The sequence below is a fragment of the Oryctolagus cuniculus genome, chromosome 3, assembly GCF_964237555.1.
Source record: "Oryctolagus cuniculus chromosome 3, mOryCun1.1, whole genome shotgun sequence".
Lineage (NCBI taxonomy): Eukaryota > Metazoa > Chordata > Mammalia > Lagomorpha > Leporidae > Oryctolagus > Oryctolagus cuniculus.
In genome coordinates this window covers 139,551,095-139,567,443 of record NC_091434.1, presented here as the reverse complement: position 1 = coordinate 139,567,443, position 16,349 = coordinate 139,551,095, and the positions used below count along the sequence as shown (strand labels likewise).

At 49.0% G+C, this 16,349-nt stretch overlaps 1 long non-coding RNA gene across 2 annotated transcripts in view; it reads left to right on the top strand.

The window, feature by feature from the left end:
• The window catches only part of LHFPL3 (LHFPL tetraspan subfamily member 3), a 568,228-nt gene that overhangs the window by 533,846 nt on the left and 18,033 nt on the right, over positions 1–16,349 (top strand). The gene's annotated exons all lie outside the window — the stretch shown is intronic.

Here is a 16,349-nt window from a genome sequence, read left to right as displayed (position 1 = left end):
CAGCTCTCTGCTATGGCCTGGGAAATCAATAGAAGAAGACCCAAGTACCTGGGCCCCTGCACCCATGTGGGAGACCCAGAAGAAGCTCCTGGCTCCTGGCTCCTGGCTTTGGATCTGTCCAGCTCCAGCCATTGCGGCCATTTGGGGAGTGAACCAGTGGATGCAAGACCTTTCTCTCTGTCTCTCCCTCTCTCTGTTTATAACTCTGCCTCTCAAATAAATAAATAAAATCTTGGCCGGCGCCACGGCTCACTAGGCTAATCCTCCACCTAGCGGCGCCAGCACACCGGGTTCTAGTCCCGGTTGGGGCGCCGGATTCTGTCCCGGTTGCCCCTCTTCCAGGCCAGCTCTCTGCTGTGGCCAGGGAGTGCAGTGGAGGATGGCCCAGGTGCTTGGGCCCTGCACCCCATGGGAGACCAGGAAAAGCACCTGGCTCCTGGCTCCTGCCATCGGATTAGCGCGGTGCGCCGGCCGCAGCGCGCCGACCGCGGCGGCCATTGGAGGGTGAACCAACGGCAAAGGAAGACCTTTCTCTCTGTCTCTCTCTCTCACTGTCCACTCTGCCTGTCAAAAAAAAAATAAAATAAAATAAAATAAAATAAAATAAATAAAATCTTTTAAAAAAAAAGGTGGGGGGGGACACAGAGATGCTCTCAGTGAGCACCGAAGGGTTGGGGGTTGGGGGAAGGGCTGGTCCTTCCTCTGACCATCAGAGTTCTCAGCTGCCATGGGCTCCTGCCACAAAGGACCTTGTGTGGACCTGGGAGACTCAGAGGGATCAGTAACTCTCAGCATAGGTTCCAGCTTAATTAGCACCTGCAGCTGAAACAAAGAATTGGGGAGGGGGTGCAGGGGCGTTGTTTGGGGGCTGTGAGGGATGGGGAGCTTTGCTGGGAAGTCTCTGGTGACCGAGAGCCGTAGTGTCTACCATTTAGGGCATCTCCTGAGTGTGGGATTTCCCAAAGGCATCCTCACAGCATAGAGGTGCAATCTTCCCCTTGCCCATCCCATTCCTGGAATCCCTCCTGCAGACACAGGGCAGTCCCACGGGGACACTTGGCAACACAGCTTCTTAAACCCAACCCCAGCTGTCCATATTTCTAGCATATCACAAAAGATTTAGGTAATTTTTCACCCTCCTGTGTGAAGTCTCGTGCCTCAAAAAAGACAATAAGCTTGTAGCTTTCCTAACTTGGGTATAAAAAAAAAAAAAAGATGAATAGCAGAGAATTAAATGAAGAAAATACAATTTTCCTAGCATCATTTCTCTAAGCACAGTATGTGAGACTACATTCTAAACGAGATTTTAACAAAAGGGAATAGAATCACTCGGCCCTTTCTTGCAGGTCAAGGAAACTTTACTTAAAATGAGGCTTGCTGTGGTTTATAAATGCCTATAATTACTCTCCACTGACTAATAACGCATCCACCCAAACATACCTTTCTCTAAACCTCACTAAGCTCTTTAGGCAGGCGTGGGAGGCTTAATGTATTTCCTGTGAAATTGTACCATTCTCCCTGATCAGCTTAGCCCAGCTTTGCAAATTGAAAAAAATTTTATTCCTGGCATCAGCAGTCTGTTAAATTGGTTATGATTAATAATTGAATCTTAAGACCCTCTCAAGACAACAGATCAGTGGGGAGAGAGTGATACTGAGCTGTGAGTGCCCTGTCACCAACAAATGGGACAGAATGGGGCTTCGGCTGGAGGCTAAATGCAAAGCCCAGACTCTGGGAGCATTCAGTCCTTCAAAAAGCCCATTGTAAAAACACCCAGGAACATCTCCCCTGCACACCAACAGGCCTGCTGTATATGTCCTAACAATGTGTGTTTCTAAAGATGCATCTGTTTACTTATTTGAAAGGCGGGATGATAGAGCAAGAGAATCCTCCCCCACCACGGATTCACTCCCCAGATGCCTAAAATAGTCAGGTCTGGGCCAAACCAAAGCCAGGAGCCAAAACTCCATCCGGGTCTCCTACATTGGTGGCAGGGGCCCAAGTACTTGGACAATATCACCTGCTGCCTTCCCAGGTGCACCAGCAGGAAGCTGGATCAGAAGTGGAGCAGCCAGATGCCAGGCTCAGAAGCAGCAGTGCAACCCACTGCATCACAACACCAGCTGCACTGACAATCAACATTTTTTTTGTTTTTGTTTGTTTGTTTGTTTGTTTGTTTTGGATAGGCAGAGTTAGACAGTGACAGAGAGAGAGAGACAGAGAGAAAGGTCTTCCTTCTGTTTGACTTTGAGTGTGACTGCAGGTCACGTTCTTATGCTTCACGTTAAGCTTCCTTGGGTTTTGAATTATTTATAATGCTATTGTAGCTAGTTTCCTCTTTTAATCTTGATGGAGAAAAATGCAGTCCTCCTAAAATATCAGGCTGAGAAACAGACAGGCCCGCACCCCTACAGCCCAGAAGAATCACCCTCTGGCTGTATCTCAGATGTACGAGCGTCCCAATGACTTAGCGTGTTTATGGCCAATCCTTTAGGTGCATTCATGCTTTGTACAACACCAGGACTTGCCTGAACCCAGAATCTCCCTGCCCAGTCTATGACTAGGAGTAATTTCCGTCCTGTTATTCTTCCACCCACCTAAAAGCAAAAGAACAGAGATTCTTGCACTGAGATGAGCAACCCCTAGAGTTTCTCAAAAGACACCATTAGGCTGCCTTAAAGTGTGGCATCAGAATCCTCTGGGAGATTCATTTACGGTGCTGATGCCTGGGTTGGCCATGGTGGTACAGTGGGTTAAGTTGCTGCTTGGGACGTCCACATCTGGTATCAGAGTTGTGAATCATCTTCCTGCTAATGTGCCTAGGGTGCAGCAGGTGATGGTCCAAGTACTCGGATTCCTCCTACCCATGTGGGAGACTCGGATAGAGTTCCCAGATGGAGTCCCTGTATCCTGGCTTTGGCCTGGCTCAGCCCCAGGCTGAACCTTTGGAGAGTGAACCAGCGGATGGAAGATCTCTCTCCTTCCATCTCTCCCATTCTGTCATTCTGTCTTTCAAATATATAAATAAACAAACCTTTAGAAAAAAAGAAGGAGAGGCTCCAAATTACTAAGAGATTCAACTACTTAGAAAGTCCCAGACTTAGAATTCAGAAGCTCCAGCTTGATCCACCCAGAAGCTATTTAGCTGACTGGCTGCCTTTTCTAAAATTCTCCCAGGAGAATTGGGTTCTAGCCCCAGTGCATCATTGTGATGTCAGAGTAATTCTGCCAGTCTGACTGTTCTTACCCAAGCAAAGCCACTCCTAGGGGCAGTGAATTTGGAACTGACTCCCCTCTGTCAAGAAATCTAGAGAAATAGATATTGCTAACACCTTTCAGTGTATTAAAGTCACTGGATGCTGGCAAAATTTACTGAGTTTCCAAAACAGACACCTTCAATGCAATCCCAGGAAATAAAGAGCCAAGCTTCGCACAAGAGCAGCAGGGAGTTTCCTGGATGAAAATGCTGCAGGAGAGAAAGAGAGCATGTGGTTTGCAATCACGACTTCATAGCACTTCTGTGGCAGTTCAAGTCAAGTCGAAATTAAGTTAGGCCAATTCTAGCTGTGTCCCAGGCTACTTCCTGCTGAGAAGATGGAATACAAACCAGAAGATCTCACTCTTAATGTGAAAGCTGTGTAAAAATATCTTGAAGACCCCTTAGGCTTGCCCTGAATACCAGCATTGCAGCAATCTGTGAGAACTTTCTGGAACTTTCTAGAAAGTTGCAGGTGCCCTAGGACTGCTGGTGGTTTCTCAGGACAAAACCACCCTTGGGGCTCATTTCCAGGCTGTGGGACCCGGGGTAAGCCCAGGTCTCAGAGCCTACTACAACTTGCAGTCCCCCTACTCATTCTTTGACCCCCAAGAAGAGCGCTACCCTGAAAAACTCCCTTGTAAAACAGACATAGACAAAGAGTGTCTTTCTCTGCCCTACCCAGACAAGATCAGCACCCTAGGCTGCTTCCCCCACCTTGAAAACTCTCATTCCAGGACCACCAGTGCCCTGGTCTGCTTCTTCCACCTTCATTCCTGGGCAGCCTACTATAACTGGGGAAACATCCCACACGTGCTGATGCATCCCCCACACTGGCCACTCCCTGACACTTGGCACCCCATATCAGAGCTATGGTTCAAGTCCCAGCTGCTCTGCTTCTGATTCATCCCCCTGCTAACACAGCTGGGAAGGCAGCAGATGATGGCTCAAGTTCTTGGGCCCCTGCACCCATGTGGGAGACCTGGATGGAGCTCTTGGATCCTAGCTTTGGCCTGGTTCAGCCCCAGTTGTTGTAGCCATTTGGAGAGTGAACAAGTAGATGGAAGAGATCTCTCTCCCTTTCTGTGTCACTCTGCCTTTTAAATAAATTATTTTTTTTAAGTTTACATTTCTACATTACTAAAGATACCATAACTGCCTTAAAAGATAGTTCATAGTTTTGGAGAAAATCATTTTTCTAAACAATTAACTAGGGATTGTTTCAGACTTTATAAAAAGAATCTATATAAATCAATTTTTTAGTTAATAGAAATTTCACAAAGAAGAAAATCCAATGTCTGATAAAGATTCTCAAACCAGGGGTCTCCAGGGCACAAAAGGACTCTGGCAGGTGCAGGAAGGGTTGGGTATTAAATAATCCACTGCTGAAAAATGAGCAGTGTCTAACCCACAAGAATATATTTGCTATAACTCTGAGCACTAGCCAATGATTTATGGAATCTCTGTTTATTGAAGGCTAGCCAAGCATTTCCCCACTATTAAAGGAAATCCCACAGCCCAGGGACTCTGAGTGTGGTTTCCCAGGAAAGTCTTTCAAAAGCAGCCCCGGGGTGAACCTGCGGGGCTAACCCACCGCCCCTGCCACCCCTATCTCCCCACAGTCTCCTCACAAGAGTGTCTGCATTGTTCCACTCCACACTCCATGTGGGAGCAGGAGGGAACAATAAGGATCCGCTTTAAGCCCCTTAAAAGGCAGCTGTCTACGACACACTGAAGGTACTGAGATGTGCATTCTATCCCTCAAATGTAAATTATTTATACAGGAAATTCCAAGCTCTCCCGGTTCTGGCATCCTTCTTTGCTCTTGCTAAGAATCAAAAAAAAAAAAAAAAAAAAAAAAAGCAAATCCTTAAATAAACTTCTATTTTCTTCTGTCTCCAGGTCTGACAGGGGGCCCCTAATAAAGTATGCTAAGAAACCAGCCTAAGGAAGACAGGAATGTTTAATGTTCATTTTTAGTTTTATTCCTGGGCTGTGTTCTTATCAATACAATTACCAGAGGCAATGCTATCTCACAGCATTCCCTGGCTGACTCATGCTTTCCACTGTTTTAAAACAAAAAAGTAAAACATAAGGAAGACTACCTGGTTCATAGAGGAGGTGAATTCCTCCATCTCACTGTTGATAAAGATTTTATTGCCATTTAATATAAGCCGGGTATTTTTTACTTTATATTAGTTGTATCAGATTGTGTTTTAGTGTGGAAGAAAATATGAGAAAAACTGATAAATTGTAGTAACAAAAATACTTTGCCAGGGGCTGGTGTTGTGGTGTAGGGTTTAAGCCATCACTTGTGATCCTGTATCAGAACACCAGTTCGAGCCCAGGCTACTTCACTTGGAATCCAGCTCCCTGCTAATGCACCTGGGAAGGTAGTGGAGGATGGCCTGAGTGCTTGGGCCCCTGCACCCATGTGGAGCACCTGGATGGAGTTCCTGGCTCCTAGCTCCAGCCTAGCCCAGACCTGGCTGTTACAGCCATGTGGGGAGTGAACCAGTGGATGGAAGATCTTTCTCTTTCTCTCTATCTCTGTTCCCATCTCTCCCTCAATCACTTTACCTTTCAAGCAAATAAATAAACAAGTAAATAAATATTAACAACAGCAACAAAAACCAGTGTACTGACTAAAAGGACATAAATCAGATCACAATGGCATCTTACTGCTTTGGGTTTGATTCTTAACCCTATGGCTTACAATGTAGATGGTCTGGGGAAACTTATAGCTTTTTTTCTCATCTACAAACTAAGCAAGAACATCTGTCTCCAGGAGTTATCATGAGGATCATACCTGTCTGAGGAGATGGATGACACCCTCAGACAGGGTCACCAAGGAGTTTGGTGACAATTTCTTATAAGGATGAGGACAGGACTCAGGAGAACCATCAGTCAGCAACAGAGGGAGTGAGTCCCCAGCAGGGTGGGTACAGGACCCTGGGAAGGCAGGCAGCTGAAGTTCCCCCTGTAACTGGGGCTTAGGAGAGACCCATGGCAGGAGCCATGGCCTTTGGTGAAGGAATGCAGCCACCCAAACTGTGGCCCTGCAAAATATCCCAGCCTCTCTCTCTTCCCATGCTCTGCTTTCCTGCTGGCGTTTGCTACCCAGCCAAAGCCTAAGGGCCAACAAAGGAGCTGAGCTGACAGGCGTGTAAGGAGGGCAGCCTCCCGAGGCGCAGGGCTGAGAGCAGAAAGGTGGAGAATGGACCTCAAGGGGCAAGCAGAAGGCAGGAAGTGACATGCCTCACCAACTGTCTACTTCTTCCTCACTCCCCCCAGCTGCTTCTTCCTCATCAAGCAGTGCTCATCTGGAAGTTAGGAGAGGTGTGGCCACTCTTAGACCATCTCAACAAGCCTCTACACAAAGCAAGCAGGTGGATCTTAATATTTCTTCTCTATGTATTATTTAGAATACAGGAGATGTATTTATTTTGGGGAACTTCAAGAACTTCATGAAGGGGTAGGTGTTGGGTACAACAGGTTAAGCCACTGGTTGGAACAACCACATCCCATATCAGAGTGCCAGTTCAAGTCCCAACAACTCTACTTTCAATCCAACTTCCTGCTGATGCACCTTTGCAGGCAGCAGAAGCTGGCTCAAGTGCTTGGTCCTGCCACCTACATGGGAGATCCTGATGGAGTTCTGGGCTCCAGACTTTGGCCTGGCCCAGCCCAGGCCATTGCAGGCATTTGGGGAGTAAATCAGAGGATGGGTTATCCCCCCTGTCTCTCTGCTACTCTGACTTTCAAATAGATGAAGATAAACATGTTTTAAGTAAAATTTATGAAAAGTTTGTAGAAAATAGAATTAAATGATAATACACATTCTCTACAGCCTTTTGAAAATTCTTTGCGTGTATACAACAAAGGCACGTACATAGTAAGAGAAAAACCAGAACCAAGGAATGGAGCCTGCCCCAACATGCCCATCACAAGTCACCCCAGTTGCTGTGGCTGGGCATCATGAGCTTCTTGGCATCAGGAATGTCCACGATTCTCACTATCAGCAAAGAGATGACAGGGCAGGTGTTTTGCCTGGTGGCTAAGATGCCCACGTCCCATACTGGAGTGCCTGAGGTCAATATGTGAATTCAGCTCCCAACTCCAGTTTTCTGCTAATATTACCCTAGAAGGCAGCAGAGGCGGCTCAGGTACTTGGGTCTCTGCCATTCACGTGGGAGACCTGGATTGAGGTCCCTGCTCCTGCCTTTGGTCTGGCCCACCCCTGTCTGTTGTGGGCATTTGGGGAGTAAACCAGTGAGTGGAAACACTCTCTCTCTCTCTCTCTCTCTCTCTCTCTCCCTCTGTGTGTGTGTGCAATAAAAACATTAAAAATTTAAAAAAAAGAAATTAATGTCCAGTACCATATTCTCAGGGGGGGAACAAAGCAGGCAAAGATGTTTCTAGAAATGAATTCTAAATTAAATTCTTACAGAGGACTCTCCTTTGGATGTAAGACAATGGGTGACAGAACGGGCAGTGTCCTTGACAGACAGTTCCATAACTAACAGAAAGAAATGTTCCTCCATGGCTGTTTCTTACAACTGGAACATAACACGGAAGTCTATCTCCATGAAGATGATTCTGGGAGAAGCTAAGCCAATGGTCCCAGCACCAGCCGGATGGTCCCAGGTGGACCATGGTGACCTCAGGAAGGGGAGAGACTCCTTCCCTTTCAGATGATCTTCCCTAAAGGGCATTTCGGTCAGGGAAGCTTTGGATCACCTGGAGAGGACACTGTCTGGAGGCCTGGAGTGAGCCCCTGTGTCCCACAGCGGACCCGAGGGGATTCACAGGCTTCGGGGGACACACAGCCTCGTGGTGGGGCTGGGCTGCACTACCGCTTCTCATCCCCAGAGGCAGCGGCTTGCGGTCCACACATCAAGTGATGCTGCAGTCTCTCTTCCTCATCTTCCAGACGTTTGGTCTGGAAGCCAAAGGAGCCAAACCGACTCAGAGACAGCAGCAAATAACCTCCAAATACAATAAACCACAAATACAACTCCTCCAGAGTGCCACGGTCTACCAGCTGGAAAAGTCAGCCTCTCGCCTCCTGCTGGGAGTTAGAGGCCAGGGCCAGTTTGTTTTTCAGGTGGAATGGGATGCAAGTGAACTTCAGGGGTGGATTTGAAAGGGACCCAACTCACCAGCTGCCATGGGTTGCCACTTGCTGGTTCCAGGCGCTCTAAAACACCAGTGCAACTCTTCACTACCTACCTCCTAGGGAGGCGGTCTTACCGCCCTTGTAGCTTTCAGAAAAGAAAGTGAGGCTCAGATGCCCAGGGGCACATTGATGGGGCCACATCTAGACTCGGGCTTCCTCTGAGCTAAAGCAAAGCTGCTCTCACAGCAGGGACCTCTTCCTGCATGGCCTCCAGGACTTGGGAGAAGTGCAGGAGCTGCTGGTCCGACTGGTTTTCGCCTTTGCAGAGCGCAAAGCTGGCTCAGACCTGACCTGCTGCACATGAGGCCAGTGCTCCAGAGAGCTTTCACCATGCCTCCCACTGGCCCTCACAGCCACTTGGGAAGTAAGTAGAGGCAGATGGTCGCCACCCATCGCATAGGAGAGCCACAGAGGTAAACCTGTGACACCACCACCCATGTGACTGGTCAGCTGCTCATGTCAGAAGCGGCTGGCTGCTGGTACTGCTCAGCCTCTCATTTACCCCAGACCTGGGGCAGTGTGTGTAGGAGGATGCTGCGTAACCAAGAAACTGAGTGTCCACCAGCGACCTCATCTGTCTCCAGAGTGGACAGCAGGACCCAAGTGCCCAAGTATGGATGCTCCATAACCACCGTTCTTAGTCAGCATAGTGGGCATATTTCACAATGTCCCTGTTCCCTTCTAATCAGCTCTCTCACCCAGTCAAGAAAGGGGTGGGGTTGTCCCGAGTTAAGCAGTCATTGAACATAAACCACCCACTGTGTGCCGAGGAGAGTGAGACAAAACCCACCACGGTGCCCACGTGCCTCCTGGGACACAGAAAGCCAAGAGGCTCAGCAGGCTAGCCCCTTCCACCAACACAGCCCTCTCCAGAGGAAATAAAGGTCTCATCACTGCTCTTGGGATGTTCTCGCACCTATGAAAGAGATCAGAAGCTCTGGAGCAACAAACGGCCCACACAAGATCATCTCAGAGCCCCCCACCACCACCTTCCCCTCTCCATCTATTGGAGCTGATGGGATGCATTTGTTCACAGAGTGCCTAGAACATGCCTGGCACACGGTTAACACCCTATCGCCACTAGCTATTCCTTTTCACTCAGCCAACAAACACCTGGGGAGCCCCTCCGTGGAAAAGTTCAGTGCAGGAGAGAGCCCAGAGTGCCAGGAAGTAATAGGCATCCATGGCTGGCCTTTGGGGGTTCGGTATTGCATGGATCAAGTTCAAATTCTGGCTCTACCGCTTACCAACCCTGCAACCACAGACACGCTGCTTGCTGTCTCCTAGCCTGCCATCCCCCTGGGGAATGCAGGGCCTGCCTCTCGGGGCACACATTCCAGGCCAACATGAACGAATGAAGACCATTCACAAAGAGCCTGCTTCCTGCCCAGCAAGGGAAAAACAACCAGCAACCTGTGATGTCATGATGACGGGCACAGCCTTGAGTCCAAGGAACTCACTTCATGGAGCTTTCAGTGGGCTGGGGGAGCCAATGCAGCAAAATCTCCCACCCCGAAAGTGAAGGTGGGGCGGCCTGAGACTCAGGGCCCAGTCAGTGTTGAAGAAGGAGGTTGGGGACTCTGACTGCCTCTGCCAATCAGGGAGCTCAGCGTGCAGCAGCCTCTAGCAAGCACAAGTGCAGACTTAGGTGTCTGGAGGAGGACCAGCCACCCCAAGGTCTACCAGGGTGAAATATGGACAGCATCCTCTGAAACATCCTAAAGAGGAGGAGACAGGGGCCAGTGCTGTGGTGTAGCAGGTAAACCTGCTGCCCGCAGTGCCAGCATCCCATATGGGCGCCGGTTTGAGTCCTGGCTGCTCCACTTCCGATCCAGCTCTCTGCTATGGCCTAGGAAAGCAGTGGAAGATGACCTAAGTTCTTGGGCCCCTACACCTGCATGGGATACCTGGAGGAAGCTCCTGTTTCCTGGCTTCGGATCGGCATAGCTCCAGCCATTGCAGCCATCTGGGGAGTGAACCAACAGATGGAAGATCTCTCTCTCTCTCTCTCTCTCTCTCTCTTTCTCTCTACCTCCCTCCATCATCTCTGTAACTCTATCTTTCAAATAAATAAAATGAATCTTTAAAAGAAAAAAAGTCTAATTCACATTCACTCTGCTGAGAGAGAGAGAGAGAGAGAGAGAGAGAGAGAGAGAAGGAAACAGCCTCAGTAGTGGCCTCTCATCCATACTCAAGTCGGGGAGAAGAAGCACTTTGTGGACAGGGATTCCAGTTTTTCAAGTCAAGATGAGATCAGAGCAAGTAAAAGCACTGGACAAAGGGTGCTGGACTAAGCCTCCTCGGCCCAGCCTCCATTAGCCACTGCCATGCTTGACCAAGCTGTCTGATCCTATGAGTGGCTAGCGTAGGTTGAAGCCTGGGCTGCTTAAACTTCTCAGAAGACAGAGTAGAAGTGTGTGTGTGTGTGTGTGTGTGTGTGTGTGTGTGTCTATGAGTATCTCTGTTGGGTTTCTCTGGTTTTCAGTTCATATTCCTAAAAGGAATGGGTGTCAAGCAAATATGTTAGTAATATTGCAAAATAAAAACGGTAGCAGAAGATCCTATGAAGGAAAAAAAAAAACTAAAACCAGTAAGTTTGTTAAATCTTTTTTAAAGAGTTATTATTAGGCTGGCACCGCGGCTCAATAGGCTAATCCTCTGCCTGTGGCGCCGGCACCCCAAGTTCTAGTCCAGGTCGGGGCACCAGATTCTGTCCCAGTCGCTCCTCTTCCAGTCCAGCTCTCTGCTGTGGCCCAGGAAGGCAGTGGAGAATGGCCCAAGCCCTTGGGCCCTGCACCCGCATGGGAGACCAGGAGAAGCACCTGGCTCCTGGCTTCGGATCAGCAAGGTGCACTGGCCACTGCGCGCCGGCCACAGCGGCCACTGGGGGGTGAACCAACGGAAAAGGAAGACCTTTCTCTCTGTCTCTCTCTCACTGGCCACTCTGCCTGTCAAAAAAAAGAATTATTATTTATTTGAAAGACAAAGTGAGAGAGAAAGATCTTCCAGCCACTACTTCACTCCCCCCCACACCAAGATAACCTCAAAAGCCAGGTATGGGTCAGGCTGAAGCCAGGAGCCAGGAATTCCATTCAGGTCTCCCACGTGGGTGGCAGGGGCTCAAGCACTTGAGCCATCTTCTACTGGCTTCCCAGATGCATTGTCAGGGAGCTGGATCAGAAACAGAACAGCCAGGACTGGAACAGGCATATGGAATGCCAGTGTCACTAGCCAAGACTTAACCTGCTGACCACAATGCCCCAAGCTTGTTAAATTTCAAACTCAGGTTTCTCAAAATATGTGTATGTGCTCATCCATTACACACACACACACACACACACACACACTCCCCTTATTCCTTTCTGTGTTCATTTCCAAAGAGAGTCAGGGCCTGATGGCAAACTGCCTTCTGCAGAAGTCACCTGTGCAGAGTGGGAAATCTCAGAATGGGAGGCAAGGCCCCTGGAGAGACGCGTTGGTTGCACCCATTTTACAAAGCTAGTCTTGGATGTACTAATGGTACAATAGAGGCTGGCCATGTTTTTGTGGGGGCAGGGGGAATTGTGAAGTCAGGGGCAGAAATGAGATGGAATAGGTAAAAAGGGCGCATGGGCATGAAAACTGACCCGTGGGTCTTCCCTCACTGACACAAACGCGGTTGTTGGGGTGAACAGGAGGGGAGCCCCAGGAATGCGATAGGATTTCCAAGAAGTGTCATCCGTATACGGGCTGGCAGCTGCTGGAATCTCATGTCTCTACTTCTCTTTGTTATTAGAATGCTCAGAATATTAGCCTCACTCTGGATATTAAATTAACTTGGGCAAATCACAGTTGATGCCCAGTAAGAGGAAGAGCGTCTCCTCTTAATATTAAATTCACAATGGCCTCTATTTGGCATCTGACCGATTGGATTAATTAATATTAGACTTGTGCAGAAAAAGATGGGAGATTTTCAAGAGTGCCCCTGTTCACAGTGCTTAGTGGCGTTTGCACAATCGTGTGTGTGTGTGTGTGTACTAAATATTACTGAATTGTATGCCTTAAGAGGTACCTCATCGGATGCAAATTGTACCTCAACGAAGCTGTTATACATTAGGACTTTTCAGTGAATGGTAAGTCCCCAAGCTAGGGGTACGGTTTATGCTGTACTTAGGGTGATGAACAGTCCTCATTTCCTGGGACCGAAGCCATTCCCAAATGTGAAACTTTCAGTTCTAAAATGAGGAAATCCTGGGCAAACCATGCAATGTTTTAGATACATTTATATTTTAAAAATTTCCGTGTTTATCTGAAATTTAACTAATCATCCTGCATTTTTTAAAGATTTATTTAATTTATTTGAAAGGCAGAGAGAGAGCCCGCTCTTCTATCCGCTAGCTCACTCCTCAAATGGCTACAACAGCTGGGGCTGAACCAGGCCTAAGCTAGGAGCCAGGCACTGCATTCAGGTCTCCCACGTGGGTGGCAGCTTGGGCTATCTTCTATTGATTTCCCAGGTGCATTAGCAGGGAGCTGGACTGGAAGTGGAGCAGCCAGTGCATAAATTGTCTCCCATATGGGATGCCAGCCTTCTAGGCAGAGGTTTAACCTACTACACAACAATGTGGGCCCCATCTACCCCTTCCTTGTATCTTAATTCTAGCACTCTGCTGAAGAAGATATGAGTGAACTGGATCATTCTGTAAAATTAGGGTTGTCATATTGGCAACTAAAAATACAGAAGGGGCTGGCATTGTGGCACAGGGGGTTAAAGCCACTGTTTACAGGGTCGGCATTCCATATAGGAGCACCACAGAGTGAGAGAGAGTGAGAGTGAGAGAGAGAGAGAGAGAGAGAGAGAGATCACCATGACTTCCAAATAAATGAATAACTCTTTTTTTAAACATTTTTTAAAAGTTAAAAAAAAAGCTATAAAGTAAATAGGAACCAAGGGAGTTTTCAAACTAAGGAAAAGAGCTTCCAATGCATTATTTAACCTTGACCAAGACTGTGACCTGACAGCGCTGAGATCTCTACACAACATTCTAGCGTTCTCTTTCTCCAAGGTGTATGTCAGAGAGTTCCTATTGGGGGACTCTTAAAATTGATGTTAATAAATGGTCGTGTGAAATATGTGGCATTTCTTCTTGGATGCCACTTAAATGAAGCTCCATCCTGGCAGCTGGTTGTTGATGAATTGTATTACACTGGGTCTATTTTTAGCCACTAGTGCCAGGGCAGACCGGCTGTTAGAGAAAGAAGCAGGCCTGGTGGAATACAGAAACCCAAGGAGCTCTTCCCCTCTGTTTAATGAACATGAGCAGTTCTCCCTGCCCAAGACGTTAAGGGGAAGTGTGTGATCAGCTTACAGGGCAGGGGCCTGTCGTTGGGAAATCCGTGTGTAGTGCGTCACTGCGACAGGTGCTGAGGGACTCAGCTCTAACAGGAGCTGTCTGGAATTTCTCAGAGTGGAGTAGGGGGTTTGCTAGCTCCCTCTTGCGGAGTTGTGACGCATTTCACTGACTGCGAGTCTCCGTGAGCGGCCACCAGGTGGCACCAAAGCAACCCACCCCAGAGGGAAGAGTGGGCCTCACCTAGCCATTGAAATTGACCCCCTTGGCAAACTTCCCCTTTGATCAGCCAGCCCTGACTCTGCCCGTTTTCGGGAATGCAAGGCCACGGCTAAGCACGTGAAGTCGGTTCCAGATCTGGTCTAGAACCTCTGTGGCCACTTTGATTTGTGAACAGCGTAAGGGCCCTTCCCTGAGAGGAAGGGAGGGATGAGAGAGTGCCCAGCAGGTGCTTCCAGCGCATGGGGTGTGGCAGGTGCTCAGTACTACCCTGCAGAGGGCGCTGTAGCGTGGGTTCCAGTGCCAACAGCACACCCCCCCCCCCATCGCTCCCCCTCTTCATGGAGGAACTACACTAAACCCTGCCTAGGCTTCATATCCGAGTCACGGCACCATTATGTCGCTCCCCCTCTTCGTGGAGGAACGACACTAAACCCTGCGCTGTTCTTTTGTCTGCTCGGCCCTCCCCGGGTTTGCTGCTGGTCCTTCCCGGGTTGGCTACCGTCCCTTCCACCTCCGTGGAAGGGCACAGCGCCGGCCGGCTCTCTCGGGGGCTGCTCAGATGTTCCTCAGGTGTTCCTGGTGCATGTTGTCTCTCTCCTCCTTTATAGTCCTCTTCCACCAATCCCAACTCTGCTACCCACATGCCGAGTACACTGCTCTCCTCCAATCAGGAGCAGGATCAGCTCCCACAGTTTGTCAAGTTGGTGAGAGGCAGCTACGTAGAAGTTCACTCCTCCCCAGCGCTCTATTGTGGGAGAACAGATGCATAGCATAAGTCTTAATTCGAGTAACAGTCTAGTCCGAGTTGCTCCCCACACCCCCCCCCCATGGAAAAGGCATCAGACAATGTCAGACACTTAGTTCTCTGTCCTGTCAAAAGTCTCCATTTTAGCAGCTCACCAAGCTTGTCCTATTCAGAAATGCTCCATGACCCCCCCAAATTCGATTCAATCCGCTCCTCAACATCTGTCGCTGGAAGTGACACACCGAGGCTAGTGTCCAGGGTGGTGAAAGTATTCACCAGAGCAGTCAAATAGAGCCAGCAGACTGAGATTTCAGCGATGGTGCAGGAGAGACACCAGCAGGCAAGATAACTAGAAACTGGCCACTGCTACACCAGCTATAAGCTCAGGTAGTAACTACTACCAGCAGCCCCTTCCTAGTTAGGGTGAATTTTTCCCAGGAGCCAATAGGCTTCCCAGGTAGGTGATTTGCATTTCTGGACGGAGCTTGGGGGCCTGCACCGCCCTTGGCTTTGGGACTTGGCAGGTGCTCTCCACATTTCCCAGTGCAGCTCAGGAAGCACCCACACTGGCACTGGGATCATCCAGACCTGCCGAATTGGAATCTCTGGGACTAGAACATAGAAATCTGCATTCTAAGTGACTCTTATGCCTGACACTGCTAGAGAATCTCTACTGTATTCTTAGATTTTTTTAATAGAAAATATAGTGCAGAGCGATGTCAATCAGCCATTAGGAGGTAGGTAAGCCGATTATCTGATTAAAGTGATTCATACTGAACTGTGAAAAGCGAGTAAGCTCCCCTTTCAGAGGGATGTGCATGCTGGCATTTTTGCAAGGCTTAATGAATTTCCAATTAGTAAATGGATATTTAATGGAAAAACCAACCTTGCCCACAAGCTAAGCCTCAGGGAAGGGACGGTGTAGGCATTTGTAAAGGAAGGAGTCTGTGCTGGGCCACCCCACACTCAGCCCCAAGGATGCTGGCTGGTGGAGACAGTGGGAAGCAGGCGGGGAAGATGGGAAATCGAGGTAGGGGAAGAGGGGGAGAAGGCAGAGGAAGTTGGGCACCCCCGTCCTGTCCCCTAGCTCCCTGGCACTCAGTGCTAAGGAGGTGTGTAGATGAGGCATGGACTGTTAGAAAACAGGGCAGGCCCTGGCCTGCCCACCCTGCCCCAGGAGGAGCACAGGGTACCTGTTTTTACCATCTGGGTAACTGCCAGGGAGCTGCCATCGATGGTGGAAGGAGCTCCCTTACTGCTCGCAGACGGTTTCTCCTCCCTCCACAGCTGGGGATGGCCCGGGGCCCAGTTCTTGGGTCTCCCCGCTCTCCCTCTACCGCCCCTCCGTGAATTCTCCCAATCTCGGGGCTTTAAACACCATCCCTACAGTGGAGGATTCCTAAATATGCGGCTGCAGTCCCAGCCTCCTCCTTGTATTCCAGAACTTTATGTCTAAGGCCTACTCCACATCACGACCTGATGTCTGACTTTGCTTCAAATAGAAATTTCTCCCCCAGTGTTTCTCATCCCATTCATCCAAGTGGCCCATGAGTCCCCCCAAACTGTACACACTCCCCATCTAACCTATCATCAAATTCTACTAGCTCTGCCTTAAAA